Source organism: Cyanistes caeruleus, chromosome 5 (genome assembly GCF_971803275.1).
Source record: "Cyanistes caeruleus chromosome 5, bCyaCae1.hap1.1, whole genome shotgun sequence".
NCBI lineage: Eukaryota > Metazoa > Chordata > Aves > Passeriformes > Paridae > Cyanistes > Cyanistes caeruleus.
In genome coordinates this window covers 79,900,058-79,920,049 of record NC_141705.1, presented here as the reverse complement: position 1 = coordinate 79,920,049, position 19,992 = coordinate 79,900,058, and the positions used below count along the sequence as shown (strand labels likewise).

The following is a 19,992-nucleotide window of genomic DNA, read 5'->3' as shown; positions in this document are numbered from 1 at the left end:
AGTTCATTTAATGGTGAGAGACATCACTGTGATCAAGGGGAAATAAAGCTTTAGAGCTGCAATCCGGTGAGGAACCTTTTCCCTTCCTCTTAGCAGTACAGCTGTGCTCGTGCTGGCAGCCAAGCTCTGCCAGGGCAGAGGTTTGGGCACAGACCCTGGCACACAATTCCTCTGCTCCTAGCCCAGGGCAGTGCCCACAGCTGCATTTTGGCCTCTCAGGATACTGCAGGGACCTCTCTCCTCACGCAGCCTCGGCACAGCCTTCCTGTCAGTGAGGAGAGTTCAGCTCCCTGAGCCTGTGGGATGTTGTGCCTTTTGCCTCCTGGGTGCCAAGCAGCCTGAAGTAATTTTCCTTTTTATTTTCACATACACAAATGTAGGCTGCAAGTTCAGTTCCTAAGGCCAGCACATTGTGAGAAAGGGCTCTTCTACCACAGGTCAAGTAAAGCAATTTGTTCGGTACTGACTTGGTTTTCAGAGTGTTATTTTAAGCAACAGATGGATTACTGAGATTCCAGGCAAAAAGTCCCAGACCTGTGTCAATCAGTCACATATATTCAATCTCCTACTTATGTGGAATATCACTCTTTTGTAGCATCTCAAATCTCAGCCTCAGCCAAAATTTCAAATGGTGGTTTCCTCTTCATCAGGCTTCTTTCTATTTCTTTATCACAAAATGTGCTAACCTTCATACCCTCTTACAGTCAGAGTCAGCATATTTCATGGGGTTTAAGAAGCTGCAAGTAAAATTTCTAATTTTTTTGAGTAGCACAGGTATGTCAGTTTCCCCAGACTGTTACACAGTTTATTTCAATTGAGCTGGCATCTATTTTGGGTAGGATTGCAGATTAGTTGGTGGGTCTTAATTCCAAATTGAATCAAGCAGTGCCAGCTCAAAAATGTAGCTGGTGAGGATTGCTTCACACAGATTTGAAAATGATGTACTGTGTATGGTACTAATCAACTCCTGATCATCCCAATTCTGGGTAAAGCAGGTGAATGAAAGGAAACAAAGCCACTGGGCAACACCAGAAACCAGGCACGACTCTGGTCCAAACTGCATCTCCACAGACAAGACTGAGCCAACAGCCACGTTCTGCTGCCAGCACCTCTACAGGGCTTCAGAATTGATTGCAAATTAAAGAGAATTTACAGACACTAGACCACAAAATTAATGATCCTCAGAGAGGAATGAACAGAATTACCGATTCTAAACATCATTTATTTTATTTTTAACTCTTGTTGGCGATTTTTTGCTTGGCTTTTTAGGGTTTTGGTTTTTTTGTGTCTATATTTGAGATCTCCCAGGTGCCAATGGGTGGGAAAGAAATAGCAAATGGAAACCCTGGAAATGGCACAACATGCAATATTTTGTGATTCAAGAATAATGCTGCCTTCAGGATCAGGCACTGATGCAAAGAACCCTACAGAGTTAATAACACTGAAATTAGTTCATTGAATTTCAACTTATAGCTGAAAAATATAACAATTTCATACCAGTGGACACCACTAATATTATTTTGCCTTTTTTTTTTACCTGAAAATCAGTGGAAGAGATGGGAAACAGAACATACATCCCAATTTAATTCCTGCAGTTCAAATAACCAGGGGCAATTAGTTGTGTCTATGTCCACAATCACTACAGAAAAAAAATCTCAACAATGTTTCTCCTGACCAGCATTATTCAGATTATATGGCTATTAAAAGTAAATTTTATATTTATCTTTTATGTGTGGTCTCTGGGGAAATTTAGGAAAAGCCATGATGAACAATTACATGGGTTTAAGGAAAATAATAATAATAGGGATGTAGACCGACCTGATTTTAGTCATGCTCGGTACATTTGAGAAGCATTAGAAACAATCAATAGAGTTCATATATCTAATAGATAAATTCAATTTTCCAGCATTTTCCTGCATACACTAAACAAAAGCTGTTAAGGAATAAAAAATGAAATAAACAACAAAAGAGGACTTTTTAATTTGTAAAGAATGCAATATAAAAGCCATAAGAAAAATTTTAAAATTAGAATAAATTAATTTTAAGGACTGTTATTTCTAGTGTTTTCCCATTAGCATCCAAATCCTGAAAATAAGGAATAGCAGATACTTGGAAGTAGGATCTAAAAACAGAACAACATTTTATTGCAATGAGAGGCTGAAAAGGTGTAGATTGGTGCTGAAAAAGGAGAAACAATTTAAGGAATATTTTTACTTGATGTGATTTGCCAGGAACACTACAGAAATTCGGAACAGGTGTCAGGAACTCAGTGGAAAAGCACCTCTTAAATCTACACTCACATCTGCCCTCTTGCTTTCACAAACCAAATGTTCAGTGGGAAAATTAAAAAAAAAACAACATATTCCAGTGTCCTGGTCATTTCTCAAATAGACTTCCTAACAATTTGGATCTATGTAGACTCTGATTTTGCAACCATACTCTACAGCATCAGGAAGCTCTGCTGGTTTCAACTAGAGTGAGTTTAAGCATCCCCTTTGCAAATAGCATCCAAAGGTATGGGAGGATGCTTTTAATTAAGAGCTCTAAAATTAGGATCAAACAACGCATCCAAGTCTTAGTCTGATCAGGAAATGATGCTTGGATCTCTCTTTACATCAGTTCTTCACCTTCTGCCTCTCTTGTCCTTGTCCTGTGCTCAACCACAATTTGCCTCAGCTAATGCTGCATGCTGAAGTGTGCAGAAAAGCAAAATGTGTTCCAAAGGAATTCAATAAAAAAGCTGTTCCCCTGCATTAAGCCACCAGTATTAACCTTCTCTAATTCTTTTAATGTACTGTTCTTTGATTAAGGATTTTTTTTATTGTACCATAATATTAAATGCTCCCCATCTGTTCAGGGGTTCAGGGTAGTGCCATTCTTCAGTGGAATAAATAAACTGAGATGGATTTGCTCTGGAGGTGACTTTTGTGGTTTTGCTGTTGTTGGCTGATGCTTTCATCACAATTGCTGGATAAATATAAGTAATTGTATGTGGCAGTTGGCAACAGATAAAAGAATGTCACTGATTGAACCCTATGGATAATGTGTGAACATGCTGGAATGAGACAGCCTGCTCTGTTTCCCAGAAAGATCCTTCCATTAGTGATATTGTGATAATTTCCATGATTATGAGGAGTTCATTTTGCTAAGGCAGTAAAAGCACACCCCCCGAGTTTTATTTATTGTCTGTTCTGATTTAGTTATTTCAGCTTAACACATTTATGTTCCAAGTGTAATAGTGTTTTGAATTCATGCCCAGCTTACATCATAAAAATTTGTTTGCTAAGATGGCTTTCTTTTAGTATCTAGTGTCTTCTAAAAGGACAAATATAGCTCTGGCGTTTTCCTTCTCTCATGATGTAACTAAAATATATAAAAAAGCCCTTCAGAGATTCATGTGATTTCGTTGTGCAGATATGATAGAGTTCTTACCACCTAGAACCTTCATTAAAAAACCCACATAATGAAGGAGAACAACAGTTCTCCATAAATCTAGTTTGATATCTGAAACCTCCATTAAAAAAAAAAAATTAATCTATTACTAAGCAACAAGAAAAAACCATTATTTTCACAGTATCTCAGATATTAATTGGAAAGATAAAAACCTGTTTCATACAGAAATTTTGGCATGTCATCCTAGCCATTCCTTCAATTTTTATCACTAAATGCATTTCATATATTCATAACACATATGTCCATGGGTTACAGGACCCAACAATTTAAAGCCTCAAACTCTTTCTCTAAAATAATCAAATTCTGTGCATCATTTTCCCTTCAGTGTGGAACTGCAGCTGATAGTGGTAGTGTCTCCTGGGCACTAAAGCAAACAGGTGAATTTGCCCCACCTCTGTATTCCCCCAGTCCTATTTTGTATATTTTATACATATATTTGTATATTTTATATCCGGCTGTCAAGTCCTTGTTCTGTTTGGGCTGGAATTGAATGTGAGGATGAGCTGGTACACCAGAACCACCTTTTCCCCTCAGATCTGCACCCCCTGTGTGATTTCACTGGCCCTTCTGGATGCTGGAGCCTCCACCCTCGCCATGGACTCGGTATAGCTCTTCTCCCTCTGGCCTGGAAGCTCACTGTTTACAGAAACTGCCTGAGGCCCCTTCCCCTCCACACCAGCCAAAATCCAGCTGTGAATAGAAATTCCTCTTGACAGTCTGCTGTGGCTTTCTCTTTTCCAGCCTCTGATCCATCACTAGATTTCCATACCCTCTGACCCATCAGTCACCCTTAACATTCTTCCTTAGTTATATTTCTTTTCATTCTTCTGCTAGCCTGACTTCTCTCATCTCACCTTTTGCTTCTTATCCTGCCTGTGGCCTGGCTGTTCTTTTAACTCTTCCTCTGCAGAAGCTGTCTCATTTCCCCTCCAGTTTTCACTAAGGTGCCTCATTAGGCTCAATCTCTGACTGAGCACATTTTCCTCTTCACACCAATAGCACCTGTAATCCCTTTGTCCAAAGTTTTGCACCAGGATGTCAGTTTCTAATTCAGGTCTAATTCAATTCTAATTCAGGAAGTTCATTTTTGATGCTCTAAACGAATCACTAGAATTGAAATTAGGAAACCAAGCTCTTGGTTCAGGGGAAAGCTGTTACTGCTTCTGAGCAGAGCTAACAAACTTAATACAAAAAAATCAGATTATTCTCCCACAGATGATGTTATCTGTGACTCCGAGGAAGATCTTTTGAAATGTTAATAAACTGTGTGAGATTAATGTGTCTTGAAGATACCAACATCCTCATGAATTCCTGCAGTAAACAATGACAGAGTAATGAAATGATACTATGAATAAAGACGCTGACCAAAGTCCAGCCTCAAAGGGATCAGAGATGAGGCATAAAGGTGCCCATTTAAAAGAGAAGCTGAACCATATTACTTATCTAGCAAAATATATTATGGCTATCTTAGTGGTATTTTTATAATAGCAGAACCATATTTAGCTAATTTGCTCCACAAATGGAACTAATTAAGCTGCATTTAAAGTATTTTATTTATAATTGATAATGCTCTATTTCCTGCAGATCAGACTAATGAGGCAAGTACTTAATTTTGAAGTTACTTTTTAAGAATTTACATAAATTGGCATGGCTACAGAAACTTAATATTTACTTGGAAGATCTAGACTGTTCTGTGTTGATAATAAATTACAGAGGTGATATGGTAGGTGAGGGGTGCAATCAAGCCTTTACCACACATTGCTGATAATACAGGTAAAAGTAAATTTTATTTTTACTGTTCCAGGGCACAATCTATCAAAAGCCTGCCCAGACTAAGAGCTAACTCAACTTGCAGAGAGAAATGGAAAACAAATTTTTCCTTTTAGCTTACTTATTTACATTGCTGCTCTCCATCTCTTGAATCTTTTTTTAGTGGGATTTTTTTAATCACTTCACACACGCCATTGCTTACGTGCTAAACCAAACTCTTAACCTGGAGTCTTAATAATATAAATTGAAGAAAAAATACTAGCTGAAAGTAATTAGCTTAGATCATTTCTTGAAAAAAAAGTGGTTCTAGAGAAGACAGAAAATCTTCAGGGCACTGGTTATTAAATCACCAAAGTCTCACACTTACGTCCACGTGGAACACGCAGTCAAATCAGTTCTGCCACAGAGTGGCTCCAGGGAATGCCTGGTTCTGCTCCCATTCTTTTGGGGCAAAAACTTGTGATTAATACATGTAGTTACATGAATGACTGAGTTAGAAGGAGCACAAAATATGGGTAAACCCCCTTCTGCCCATTTTTGATATTCCTGGCCAGTATCTCTCTTCACACTTTTGAAAGAAGGGAGATGTTTTTGTATTTTTCAAAACTGCTTTCCCTGCCCATAAACACAGGAGAAGCAGGAAAAGCTCAGAGAAGGAATTCGAGCCATTCTAACTCCCTGTGAGCACATACCTGATGTTCAAAGCTGTCTCCAGCCCACAGCACCTGTTCACAGAGCCGTGTTTCTGGTCTGGTTGTTAAAGCCTGTGCAAACCTAGAAAGAAGAAGATTAACAACATGCCAAAAGACACACGAAGGCAAATTAATTAAATTTGACTAACCTAGCCTCCTAAGTCTGGTTTGCACTGAAAACGTCTGGCTGGTACTGGAAGACATATTTGTAAATTACCCACGCAATTTTTTCACCAATATCATCTTCCTTTCCAATGTCTACTTTAAAGAACTCCAATTCTTTTTTAATTAAAATTCAGTAAAACCAAAGAGACCAATTTAAAGCTTGTCAATACTATCCCTCCTTTCAGGCAGCAGAGTTTTAGACAACACAGATACATCAGGTGTCGTCAGACAGAAACCTCAAATCAAAGTAATTTGTTTAAAGATCACAAACATTTATTTAGAGGCCCTTATTTAATCACAGAGCAGTTCCAGCAGCTTTAAAGCACTTGGTAAGTTGTAAACTGGATAAAACACCTTTAAAGAAACATGGCTTAATAAAATGAACAGTTTCACCACTCTTGTAGCAGAAATCAAACACAAAATCCCATTTGAGACATTTAGTGAGACAGAATTATATATATATACACATATATTATTTTTTTTTATTATTTTTTAATAATTGAGAAGTCTAATTCATTGAAATCAGGACTGATCTTTCCCTAGAAATTGATGACTCCCATATTGCCTACTATGAAGGATCTGGAATTCCTTCTAAACTGGCTTCAGGTAGCAATGCACATTCATCACTGAGCCTCTGCTGGTAAAAAACTTATCGAAATAAAGCCATTTTGAGGAAAAAACAGTTCCCACTCATCTAATCATACCTTTTGCTACACTTGCAGCAATTTTTGCAGATCCTTATTGCTCATATCAAGAGCAAATATTTTGATTAATTTTGACGATGGCTTGTACAGAGAAAAGTGCTGCACAATCCTAACATGCTATTTTTGCAAAGTTCTAAATGTTTTCTGTTTTAAACGTACCTCTGTAGAACTGTAATAAAAACCCTGCAAGATCACAGCTAACAGAAATTAGAGCTGTTATGCCAAGATCTTAAATGTAGGGAGTTTGTTCATTTTGTAAGGATTCTATCAGTTCATTCCATTATTTTCAAATTCTCCAGCAAAACTTCCCTGCTTTGTTCAGTCTAAGAAGTTTAATCTACTTGAATGCCTGACAATCTGCCAGAACTCTTCTGCTAAAGCTTTCATTCAGAATTACATCGAAAAGAGAATCTGAGTAAAAGAGAACAGAACTGTGAGTGCTTTGAGACATTTTCCCAGTATTTCTGTGTTTATCCACATCTTCTATGAGACATATATCAGTGGTAAAAGTGCAGTTACCTGGTGCTATTGTCCTAATGAGCAGGCTCTAACTTTTTTGATATTACAGGTGAGAAATCTTTCTCACATCCTTTTCTGTTTTGTTGCTAAAAAAAAAAATAAAAAAAATTCAAGGAGACATTAAAACTTTTCAGACTGGCAAGGTATCACAAGAGGAGAGAGAAAACATGCTGTGAACAGCACAGTCTGTTTCTCACAGTCAGAAATGAGGGTCACTTGGAGGGAAAAGGACTATAAGCTCCAAAGAAAGATTTAGCTGGAAGTAAGTTAAGTGTTTTATCATTCCTACCCTTTTCTCTACATGCTTTGAGCTTTGGGGGAATGCAGGGGACAGGCAGAAGTGTTTGAAGATGCTGGTTCAGAGTCAATTTAATCAACTTCAGAGTTCCTGAGACTTAAAGAACTTACAGGTACCAATTTCAGCTGCATTGATGCCATGAGCCCAAATTGATAAAAGACCCGGCGCTGGAAGAAGCGGGTCACATCATTTCACCCTCAATGAGATGCCAAATGTCAGCCCCATCACTGGGGGCCAGAAGAAATATGTGACCACATAGCATAGACAAAATTCACCTTTGCTGCTCTCTGGGAATTAGTTCAGTCCCACTGGCTGCAATCTCAGACACCGCAGGCAGAGCTGACCTGCGCAGCCCATGAGTTTCACAGGTGATTTCAGCTGAGAGGGACCCCGCTGTCCTTCCGAGCCTCAGCGAGCCCTTGTCTCCTCTTTTCCCAACCCTCCAGCAGCTTCTATCATTCTCCCCAGGAAGTGGAGATTTTCTGCACCTTGCAAGTCCAGGCTCTCCTCCACTGCAGCCTGACATTCACCCCTTTTAAGGGAAAGAAAAGTAATGACTTTTTCTCTCTCATCTTCCTGGCTTAGACCTTTCCTTAGGTCAAAGAGAGGTGGAAAACCTTTCTGTAGAGCAGCATTATCACCCTGATGAGTGATAGTTGTTTGGGCAGCTCATTTCACAGCTTATTTAACCATGGATAAATCTGAGTCATTCTCCTAACACAACACAACAACCTGGAGCCTGAAAAATGCTTGGAGCAACCGGAGCAATTACACAAACACTAATTAGGGAGTACAGCCCAGACCTTACCCACTGGAGGTGTGGGGGGACCCGAGAAGCTCCCTGACCTGAAAGCCATTCCAGGAGCCAGCCATTCCAGCTGCAGCTGGAGCATGTGGCAAAGCACCTCACACTATGTATGGAAACAGCAGCAGTAGACACATGGGGAAAATAGGGGCTTTTTGATAACTCTGCTTTACAGACAGAAGAAATAATAATGCTGCTTTCTTCCAGCTGTCCACTAAGATAGCTGAGTTCATAAACAAAAAGTTCATAATCTAAGTGTAATAGATTTTGCTTCCTCAGGCAACACAGGGCTATGAAAGTGTTTAAAATGGACTTTTCTCTGTGTAATCAATAAAGCTTTCACAGAGATTGGTTCTGTTCCAAAGGCTTTTTTAGCTGCTTGCGCAGGACTCCCAAACACCGAATAAGCCTTTTATCAATTTCTATTTTATAACTTTCTCCTATTTCTTTATAATCCCTCCTCCAAAGTACACAGAATATAATGGTGAAAGATTTATTTGAATCATAATCTAAACCAAAAAATCAACTCATAATTTGTAACTCAAATTGTCACTATGTGCAACTTTAGTTTTAGTGACAGAAAAAGTATTTGTATTTTATGTTCTATTTCATGATATCTGCATTGGAAAACACATGTCCAGGCTCAGAACCTCTAACTATCATTGAGTGTATATTGACTTAACATGAATTCCCATCAAACAAGAGTGGTTTAAATTAACCAAACACAACCAAAATCAAGATATTCACATTCTTATCAAAATAACTCAATTTACAAAGATTCATTTTTCTTTCTTTTCTCCTTATCATAAAATTTTACTTGTCACTGCAATCATGTAGTCAAGAGTTTTGACTGGGCACGCCACATCTAAAATTATAAAACCTTAATTTGGACTTGGATGTACAGTAACTCCGCAATCAGTTCAGATGGAAATGGATTACCCCTTCTCCCACAGCACTATTTGCTCTCTCAGCACTGACCACAGGCTCTGGCAAATGTAATCCACTGGCTGGGCACTTCAAATAAATAATTAGGAAATTTTTTTTGCATATATTTCAGAATCATTCATCTGATTTTCCATGGCTTCTCCAGGCTTCTCTGGTGGTTGCAGAGGTCCAAACTCCACAGTGGTGCAGCTTTGTGTACAACAGAAACAAAACCAGCTCTCAGATCACCCATCCTTGCCCATTTTCCCAGCCCACATGCGCTTTCTTCCGCGCTCAAGTCAAGCTGACTACGCTGCTAATACTGATCTGCTATAATAGCAGTAGAATTAAATTAGGCTTTTCAGATAGTATATGAAAATCAGAATCTGAAATATTTTGGAAGCTGCAGTGAGGGTAAAAAATGTAACTCCAGACCAATCTATGTTTGTACTATAGTTAAGGGTACAGGGTTTTGATGTCCTTACGCAATATGAAGATTCATTAAAAAGAAGAGCTTCTTTATACTGTTTGTACACTATGATCTGTAGAAAAGGTAGAGATAGTCTGCTAATGGTATTGCTAAATTATTAAGGGCACTGCCTCCAATACAGAAAAATAATATATCCAAATATCCCCATTGTCCAGAGGAAATAAACCAGCATAACCAAGTATGCTAATTAACGAAGTTTCAGGAGCTAATTTTTGTGCACAGCGTCCTTACAGTGCCTGTTAAGCATACAGAACTGGAACAGAAGGTTCTTGATAGAAACTATTTCCAAATTCCCTTTTCAGGCTACTCAGAAACCATCCTCTAAAACAACTGTGCAGTATTTGAAATCCAAATCACCCATCCTTGCCCATTTTCCCACTGAAATCAAGCTGAATATGCTGCTAGGCAGAGTTTTTGTTCTCAAGGATTCTCTCCCTCTGCCAAAATCATTACCCCAAATTTCACCCAGAGAAAATGGTCCAGTGGAGAATTTAGTGGATGTCTTGCCCTTCATTCCACAATGCTGAAAACTTCCATGCAAAGCTGACTTCATCACTTTTGCAATGAAAAGTAAGAGAAGCTGGATCGTGCTAGGGCTAGTTAACATGTTAACATAACATCTGGCTTCCCTCGTATTCCAGGCATTTTCCCTAATAGAATTACAACATCAGGAACCCTGAGCATCCCTTTTTCAAGAACTGAAGGCTTGTCTGAATGTGAAGGAAAAATAAGTGCCTTGAGGCTCAGTCCTGCAGGTGCTAAGTGCCCACAACCCTCAGAGAAATCATCCGCGTTCTGAGATTTAAACCTACTCACATTCTTCTCTCGACTTCTCTTGCAGGAGTTTGCACAAATGAGGCATAAGGAATGAAGTCAGATTGTCTGCACATGGGAACCATGGTGGGATAAATCAGGGAGGGAATTTCAAGTCTTGTCCTCCACTACCCCTGGACGTGGCCACATATAATCCATACAAAAATATTTCTGGTGTGGAAATGACTGTGCCCACAGTGGAGCTACTGCAGAATTGCCACACAACGGGAACTGGGGCTTCTCAGCATATTTTACAGTGGGACCCATGCACAAATTCCATTTTATTCTAGATAACATGTTTCTTTAACATGATCAGTCTCCAAGTAAATATTATGGTTTTTTTCTTTAGTAGCCATCAATGAGTGGTTACCTCATATTTCTGATTTGGTATTTTTACCATCTGAGCACTGACTGTCTTTTTACCTTCCCCTACCATGCACATACTCTTGATCTACCACTTTGAACTCTGAAGAACTCAGAAAAAAATCAATTTTTTTTTCTCTGATCTGTGGAGAAACTACTAAAATTGTATATAATCTGCTCTGAGAGGTACCAGGGACTTGAAGAGCTCTAGTATTTTTTTCCCCATTGAGAAGACATGGTCAGTGTGGCCACAGGAGAGAAATCAGAAGATGGACTATGTATTAAGAAGGCAGAATATTTGGCAGTGAAATAGTAAAGTGATCTAGAGTAGTAGTTTCAATTTATTTCAGCTACTGATTTCCACATCCATTTCAACACTCAGGAGGTGGTAGCTGTAGCTGTGACATCTTGGTAGCACATTTCTGCACTGTACCATAAAGTGCCTACTGTCCCTTCTGTTTCAAATGTCACCATCAGTGTGTTCATCTCCCCTGAATTAACAGCAATAGCACCGAGCCTTACTGCAGTGTGTCAGGATGATTAAAATGCAGCACTCATGGCTGCCTGGATTTGCCATGACAATCAAGTTACTTCAGATTCATTAACAACAATGAAAAAATAGCTTTGGATTGCTGGGCTGCTGCTGCAAAAAAAAATTTCTTGTGATTCTGTGATATTCCCTGCCACAGAGATTCATTTTATCTTAGTCTTCCATTGCCTAATGGATTTTATACGTACTCTTTAAAATAAGTATTTTTTTCTAGTCCAAAAGATTGCAATGCTAGTGAATATTGAACCCAAAGCAAATATTTATGAGAAATGTGGGTCAAGGAACACCCCTACAAAGGCAGACACAGTTATAGTAAGTTAAATCATAAACTGCTTGCAATTCACATATAGGATGCTTACACAAAAAAGGACAAATGCTACACTTGATTATATTAACAATAACAGTATGTGTCAAAGCAGCACAATAATCCTTCTCTTCTGCTCAGTAATGCTCAGGCTTCAGCAGCAGGACTGATTTGATTCAGTTTGGGACATGACATTTTAAAAAGACAAATTGAAATCCAAGCAGATTAGAACAACAGAGATGACAAAGTGGCTTAGAAAATACGATTCAGAAGGGTTTATGCTTTGCATCCTTTCCACATGTATAAAGCAACTGGGACTCGAGAAATATCCCTCAAAGAAAGATGGAGTAAGAAAAAAAGGCAGTTTCACTGAATGCTGAAATTGCTGTGTTTATCCCTTCCTGTTTAATAATCTGAGTGAAGACAAGAAAAATGAATGGGCAGAAAAGTGAGGTTAGCTTCCCATTTGTTATGGCACAACATCATATAAAAGAAGTCTTAGCCATGGAATGTGAAGAGGTGCATACTGAAGGTGCTCTGAATGCAGGAGTATTTTCATGTGTATGTCCTGTGGTGGTGAAGTGAGCACTTATTCACCATTTAATTACCTACCCTCACTCTGGGGCCAAACACAGGGCTGAATAGAAGGCCTTCCATTTCCTAAAAGGGCACCATTTCTTTTCTGGGCATTCCAAGTTCTTCTGTAATGATCAACACTGAGTAAAATGACACAGAATGGTACAGAAGATAAAACTCCTTAAAAAAAAGATAAAAATAAAGCCAAAACACAATTTTGTTTTTCTCCTTCCTTTCCCTAGGGATGTTTTGCAGAAGAAAAATTAAAAAACAGAACAAGATAAAACCACATATCCAATGCTATCCAAATTAAGACCCTAAATGTTTCATCTTGTAGTTGACAACTGGTGACAGCATGGACAGCCAAGGTCGGTCACAGTGTCTACAGTCCCAATCCCTGCAGGAAAACCATCTGCAGTGGAAAGGAGTGATAACAGCAACAGTTCACTCAGAAGCTGTATTTCTGGAGAAGGTTTAGTGCCCAGGGCATATTCAGAGGCTTCAGCTACCAAAATCCATATGTTTCTAGTAAATGTCCGTAAAATGGGATTTTTCAGAGACTAGTGACTTGATAGGCAAATTTCACAGAGATGGAAAGAACTTATCCCAGGCAAAAGATTGTTCCTCTGATCTCAAGCCTCTGCTCCACCATGCAGAGGATATGAGATCATTTGGATTAAATGCTTATGTGATTTTATTAGCATGGGTAGTAAGAGTTTTTCCTTAATTCAGTTTGAGAAAATGGCTATTTTAGCTGAAATAGCAGGAAGAAGTTATCTGAAAGGAAACAGTGGCTGGGGAAGGAGGGAAAGCCACATGCACTTTGAAGCTACAAATGTACCTGAAAATAAGGTCTCACAGTGAAATGTGATGGAGGTTCATGACAATAAGGAGCATTAACAAGTCCACCTTTCCTATCTGTGACATACCAATTACCTGATGTAAATATATAACCACTCACCATCTCTTCCAACTTAAAGGCTGAAAGGAAATAGCCTAAACTGAGTGGGAACCCGACTGCAGTTTAGAAAACATTAACCCAAAGGCAGCAATATTCACTCCTTTTTTATTGGGAGAGCTGCTTGGGGTTTTTTACAAATATACTTATGCAAAACTAATATATGCATTTCGAATTTTTTTTTTATACTAAACTCTCATTTAAGTTCCAATTTTCATATTATTTATATGTGAATATGCATGGAAAAGATGCTTTCAGGAAGAAAATACTGACCTTATTCTGTAGTCACACCATGTCCCCTCCTCACCCAGGTCACTCCACAGTTGAGGGATGTTCCCTTATTTACCTTTGGCTACCAGAGGGGACAAGAACATTATGGGCTGCAAATGCTCAGAGTAACAACAGCAACAGATGTTTATTGCTTCAGAGGAGTCTACTCCCCCAGCACTAAATTAACTGTCTTAAAATAAACACATAATAAACCAGGAATACCAGGCCATAGATCTGTCATTCCTAAAACAACGTAACCACCTGGTAACTCCTGCATGTTTATTCAGGAAGGACACTGCAAACAACACGATGGTGAATGTTAGTATTCATGACATCCAAGAGCACACAAGTAGCTCTGATGCATCACAGGCTTTAATGAATAAATGTGTGACTGCAGGGCTTGAAAATGAGTCTCAGAGGATGAAAACCTTAATTTTTGAGTTACTCCTCATAAAAAGGTAAATATATGTACTGAGAGAAGTTAAACCAAGAAATAGACCATTATGCAGCAAAATATAAAATCCTTCAGTTGCTGCAAATTTCAGACTTAGACTGCAACTATTTCACTGCTATTTTTTGAGAACTGCTGCAAACTTTGCCACATTTAATGATTGGTGACCCAGTTCTAATTTTCAGAGTCGATTTATACGTAACTAGCTGAAAAATATTTGTTTGTTGTTCTGCCTCCAGTATCCACACTTCTGATGCAATTTTAATATGTTTATATAATATTGTCTGTCAGCCTCCCCTGCGTCTAAGCCTATCAAACACTGTTCTGCTACTCATTTTCCATTCCCTCCTAGGCCCTCTATGGAAATAGAATAGAAACTCCAAGGCAGGCAGAGCAGCTGGGCTGGAGGCTCTTGTGATTTCCACGTCCAGCTCGGCTTCCTGAGGTTGTGGCTGGAGTGGGGCCACTGCTCTGGTCTCAGTTCACCTGGAGGCAGCTGGAAGACTGATTTTTTTTGCTTGGGTCAAGAAAACCAAGGTAGCCAAGCAAAACCAAACCGCACGGTGCCACTGGGCTGTGAGGCTTCTGAGGCATGGACCTTAAAGATCCAGCAATCATTTTGGGGCATAAAGCTGAGGATCGTGGAGAAGGCTGTCATCAGAAGTCACTCCAATACAACTTGAAACATGTTTTAATAATCTTTGTAAAATCTGACTTGGATTTACGTTTGTCAAATCTGGTTTTAGCCCTGAGTTTCTTAATCTCCAGGATATGACTATTTTCTTCATGGGTCCATTCATTCTAGTCTTTGGGGGTTCTTATTCAATCCTACACTTTTCTGGAAATAATCTTCTCATTATTTTTAGAGTTCTTTATACACTTTCCCTCCCCTTTCCCACACTTTTCATATACATTTATGAGAGATTTTCCTTTTAACTCAAAGAAATTCAAGTCTTTCCCCATTTATATCCACGCAATTGACTTCACACGAAGAGTTCCTGTGAATCAAAATATGTCCTATTAAAAGTGACAGTTTCAGTCACAGATATGTTCTTGCCCATAGTTCTCACTTATAATGAACCAACTCATACTGAATCTGGATTCTAGAGACTTTTCTGACTCCCATTTTCCTTCCTCATACTATGCAAAGCCTTCAAGATGTGTTGTGGATGTTATTCCACAACATCCACAGCTTTTTTCAGTAGTACAATGCTGTGTGTTTTCACGAATTTACCAAGTGCCTCCATTTTGCTCCTTGGATTAAACAGCAGCCTCTTTTTGCTGCTGATGCTGCTGGGACTGTTTATCCAGCTACCATTCTCACCATTAACAGGTTATTCTGTTTCCATGTTGCTCTTTATGTCATCCAGGAATATTTCACTTCCTATTGTCGTAAAGGAGTATAAAAATTAGTAGCAGCTTTTTCCAATTACCAGCCTTTATCTCCATACATGGCACAAACCCCTTGGCCCCCTTGCAAGAATGGGTTGTTTCTCAAAGCTGACATCCAGTCACACAAACAGGGACCTGGAGCCATGCAGGAGTGCAGAGCTTGAGGCTCAGCAATATATTGATTAAGCCAAAGTCACAGTTCAAAGTGGCATTTACAAACAAACCAACAGAACTCAGGCTATTTTATCTAGAAAAAAAATCCTGGTTTCGTTTAGAGCTGAAAAAGAATTTTATCTGTGAAAGAGAAAAAAAGATTATTTTTTTACTAGAATTTAGAAAGTCAGTGAGGAGAGCAGGGAAAATATATCAGCTACAAAGCAAAATTATACTTCAATAAGAGAATTTTAATGGCCTTTCATGTGAACACATTGATCACTTTGCACAATTTTTCTGTTACCAGAGAAACAACACTGTGAGGTTCCTTTACCACTACATTCAGCTTTGACTGATTCCTTTCTTAGCAATGTTGATAATAGAGTGTGGTCTGATTACTCAGTAAAACCTAACTTTTCCCCTTTAAAGAAAACAAATATTTTTTTTAAAAATTGGTACAAGACAATCCTGATAAAATATTGACTATTTTTTTTCCGCAGATGTTTAACACAAGCAAAGAAAATTTTGCCAGTGCTAGATACTCTATTTTCATATACAAACTCGGTGAAGAGAACAAAATTAAATTAGAACAGCAACAGCTGGAAAACATCCAAAGATTTGCTTTCCTCCTTGATGTACCCATGGTCTCAACTTTGTGTGCTGGTATTTTTTCTCTGTTATTTTTTATTTCTCTCATTACTCAGCTCCTGTGTTCTTTCTCCTACCAGCTGCTATGATGATCATCTTTGCAGCATCCATCTCTGCTATTTCCATCTTGCTATTGTTGCAGAAAAACATGCAACAAAACATATAAAACTGACCAGAGAAACAAACAGGAGTGAGAGACATGCTAGAACCTCAGACTCATGAAAGAGCAAGCATGATTTGATGGAAATCTCTTCTCTTTGACCCATAAAAAGGTACAAAAATCTGTTATCGTTGTCCATTGGCAGAGACATGACTTTATTTAATAACACAACCTCCCCATTTTGGGATTTGGCATTTCACTAACCCCACTCTACACTCCAGTCTGACTCCAGTTCTGTTCTTTGCTCACTTCCCACCTCCTGTTCCCCTCAATGTCAGAACAAGTCTCTTTACATAGACACATATCCATGTCCTACATGCATAGGAGAAACTATTCCATACTTCAGATGCACTTCTTGAGATAAAGAAACTGGAATTGCACACATGGTACTAGATGTCAACACATATCTTTGTAATCTCTACTCCTTTTCTAATGACCTCTAGTGATTGATTTGCATTTTTACCTTTAATCCATGAAGATGATCAAAGGAAACAAAAATCAAACTGCAGTAAAAGCATTTGTAAGGGAACATTTAAGAGAAGTGGGAAGCAGTCAGTTCAAAATTGAATTCCTTAATCAAAATTCAAGACTCCAGAGCTATCAGCAGCCACAAATGTTTTTGAAATGGATGACAAGATGGTATACTATCAACAGATACTCTCCTATATTGCAAAAACAAGCGTAATTTATTTCAGAGTGGCACAGCCAGCAGACTGAGGAAAGTTATTATATACTCAAGGCAAAATAAGCCAAGTGTGCCTTACTTGCTTGTTTTCCATTTGGCAGATTTTAAATTCTTTTGACAACAGAAGAGAGGCTGAGAATAGAACTCAATTTGTGAAGCTGATTGTAGCATTATTTACAAGCAAAGAAAGAACGCTTACTGATTATCTATATATTATCCCACAAATTTTTCAACCCAATTGGGATAGTTAAAGAGGGCAAAGCTTCTTTGGCTTAGCTTTAAAATCTTCACTATCCCATGGATAATGACCCATGCTGTTTCCATGGAGAATAGACCAGAATTTTCCCCAGTGCTAGCTCTGATTTCCTGTATAATGTTAACATTTTAAGGGAGCAGTGCAGTTTTAGGGATTTCAACTGAATCTTGCTTCATAGATTAAGTAAGAAAATACTGTGACTTTCTGTTATTCAAATGAATGTGAATAGGTAATAGCTTCATATATATCTAGGTAAATTTTCTGGCAGATTAAAATAATTTGACTGCAAAAACCTTAAAAATTAACCTACGGTTACTTCTGAACTAATAAAAGAACTTCCTCTCCAGGGAAAGAGATTTTCATTAAATTCTTATCTCATATAAATGAAGAAACACATTTTGCAATACAGAAATGAGAGCTTCAGTGCCAAAAAATCTCGTTCAGTTTGACTATAAGGAATATTTTCTAAAGAGGAACCCTTGATTCTTGCTATGACTATCCAGATTTTTCACTGACTCAAGTGGTATCTTCGTTGCGTCTTTGAGAACTGACGATAATGTGCATGTCACAAGACTCTAAATGATTAGTTTCTTATGACAACTTACCTCTGAGATAAGAAATATCCACAACCAAGGAGCTTTGCCTGCTGCTTATCTCATTGTGTACAAAACCCCAGTTAAAAACTGTAACTTCATTCCAGGCAATGGAAACTTTTCATCTCTTTTAATAGGGCCAAGATTCCACCCACACACTTTCCTTTCACAGACATTCTGTGGAGTCCTCCAAATAAACCTGATTACATTCTGCACATGGAATATGCCATGGTTAAGAATCACAAGAGCCACTTTCATGCTTCAAAAGCAAAACAGATTGGTACAAAACCTTGTTGACGTCATGTCCCCGATGGAAAAGGACAACTAATGCTCTGTCCTAAAATTCCTGTGGGTTGTGGGACTTATTCATCACCACAGAAATCAATTGGCTTCAGGTGGATGCACTTAGCTACAAATATTTTCCCTAATGCTGTTGCCATTATGGAACTGTAGCAAAGAGAGGGAATTTATGGGTAAGTTTTAGAAAAGAAAGATTTAAAATTTGACACAGAAGGTGTGGGCAACCGTTTCATATACAGAAGAAAATTACTACTGATGACCACAGTAGTGGTCTAAAAAATCCCAAACAACACTAGACAATACCAGAAAATACACTGAATTTTCTCAGGATACAGCTGGGTCAGTGTAAGGGAGCACAAACACCCTGTGCTGGGGCAGGAAGGGGAATCATAGATGGTGCCAGTTTTGTTGGAGCTTGCCAACTTAGAGATGGGAAAATGGCTCATTTTTTCTGGAGTTCACTGACTGTGCAAACTCTGTGCTTGATAACATTGCCCATTTTTCTTGCTTTACGCACATTGATTTCCAGTCCACAAAACTTGGGATGTTCTCATTTGTCTTCCAAGGGAAAATCTATCAGAAATCTTGTTGTCCTCTCCTTTGAGGAAAAGGAAGAAGGAAGAAAGATCAGACAGTGCCTTGATTTTTTTCAGTTCTTTCCCCCTGCAAGTTGTGCAAGAGTAAATTAAAAAAACTCACCTTCATTTATGGAAAGGAAGATTTGGTGTGATTGGAGTTTGCTGGTGGTGTTTGATTACGGTGTTGGGTTTTTTTTTTAATTGTGAGAAATGTACAGTTCATTGCAGGATTCACTAATTTCAGTGGAAAAGGTGACAACGGAATAATAATTATTTTTTTTAAAAAAAAAAGCATGGCAGGAGGAAAAAAGGCACCAAAAGCATGCAAATTATTGTATCAGGACTCTTAAAGACTTGTTTAATGAGTCTTTAAATCTATTTTAGAGGTGAAAACACAGAAAGGTGTCTTAAAGCACAAAGAAGTTTTTCACAGCCACTTAAACTGTAATCTGGTAGTGAAAGCAACAGCGAATAAATAGGATTCCTAAAGCTAACAATCACAGCTCAGTTGAAAGCATTGGGGATGTCACTGAGATCAGGGCTCAGAGCAGCAATTTATAAAACACTAAAAGATACTAGTTTGCAACTTACTGCAAGTGTGACTTAATTCTTTTCTTTGGTACTTGAATTAAAATCTTCTATCAAATATTTCACCAGATGAAACCATGAGGACTAAAATACTCAAGAAAGACAAGGAAGGGAAGAAGGTTTGGACTGAATGCCTAATGCTTGAACTGAGTTACTTGAGTCTGAATCATTTGGCCCACAGTCCTTTCAATATGATTTTGACAGAGAGTTTTAAGAAAATTCTAATTACCCTGAAACTCTTCAGTCAAGTGTCTTCTTTTAAATATAGCAAACATATTTTTGCTACCAGCCTACAGAACACAGTGATTAATTCTTTCAAGCTTTCTGTGAGCACCATCTGGCCGTCGTGATTGTTGCTATTTTACTTATCAACATGTTTCAATAAATTTTCTTTTGACCATTTAGTCTTTGGCAGTGTTTTTTTTGACTGAGAACACGGGGTACTTGGTATTCTCACCACATTCGTGTTAGCCACAGCGGATGCTGGAACCTGTCAAATGAGATGGAGAATTCATGGGTAAGTTTTGTGTGGGG

The 19,992-nt window shown here is 38.4% G+C and overlaps 1 long non-coding RNA gene across 3 annotated transcripts in view; it reads right to left on the bottom strand.

The window, feature by feature from the left end:
* LOC111929007 (uncharacterized) overlaps positions 1 to 19,992 on the bottom strand; it is a 134,920-nt gene that overhangs the window by 29,134 nt on the left and 85,794 nt on the right. For 2 of the 3 annotated variants that reach the window (XR_015286588.1, XR_015286590.1), the window contains 2 exons: positions 7,304 to 7,389; positions 5,916 to 5,997 (listed from right to left, as the gene is read on the bottom strand). This is a non-coding gene — a long non-coding RNA (uncharacterized LOC111929007). Of the gene's footprint in view, positions 1 to 5,915; positions 5,998 to 7,303; positions 7,390 to 13,606; positions 13,737 to 19,992 lie in introns of those variants that run through there. The other variant, XR_015286587.1, reaches the window with a different exon arrangement.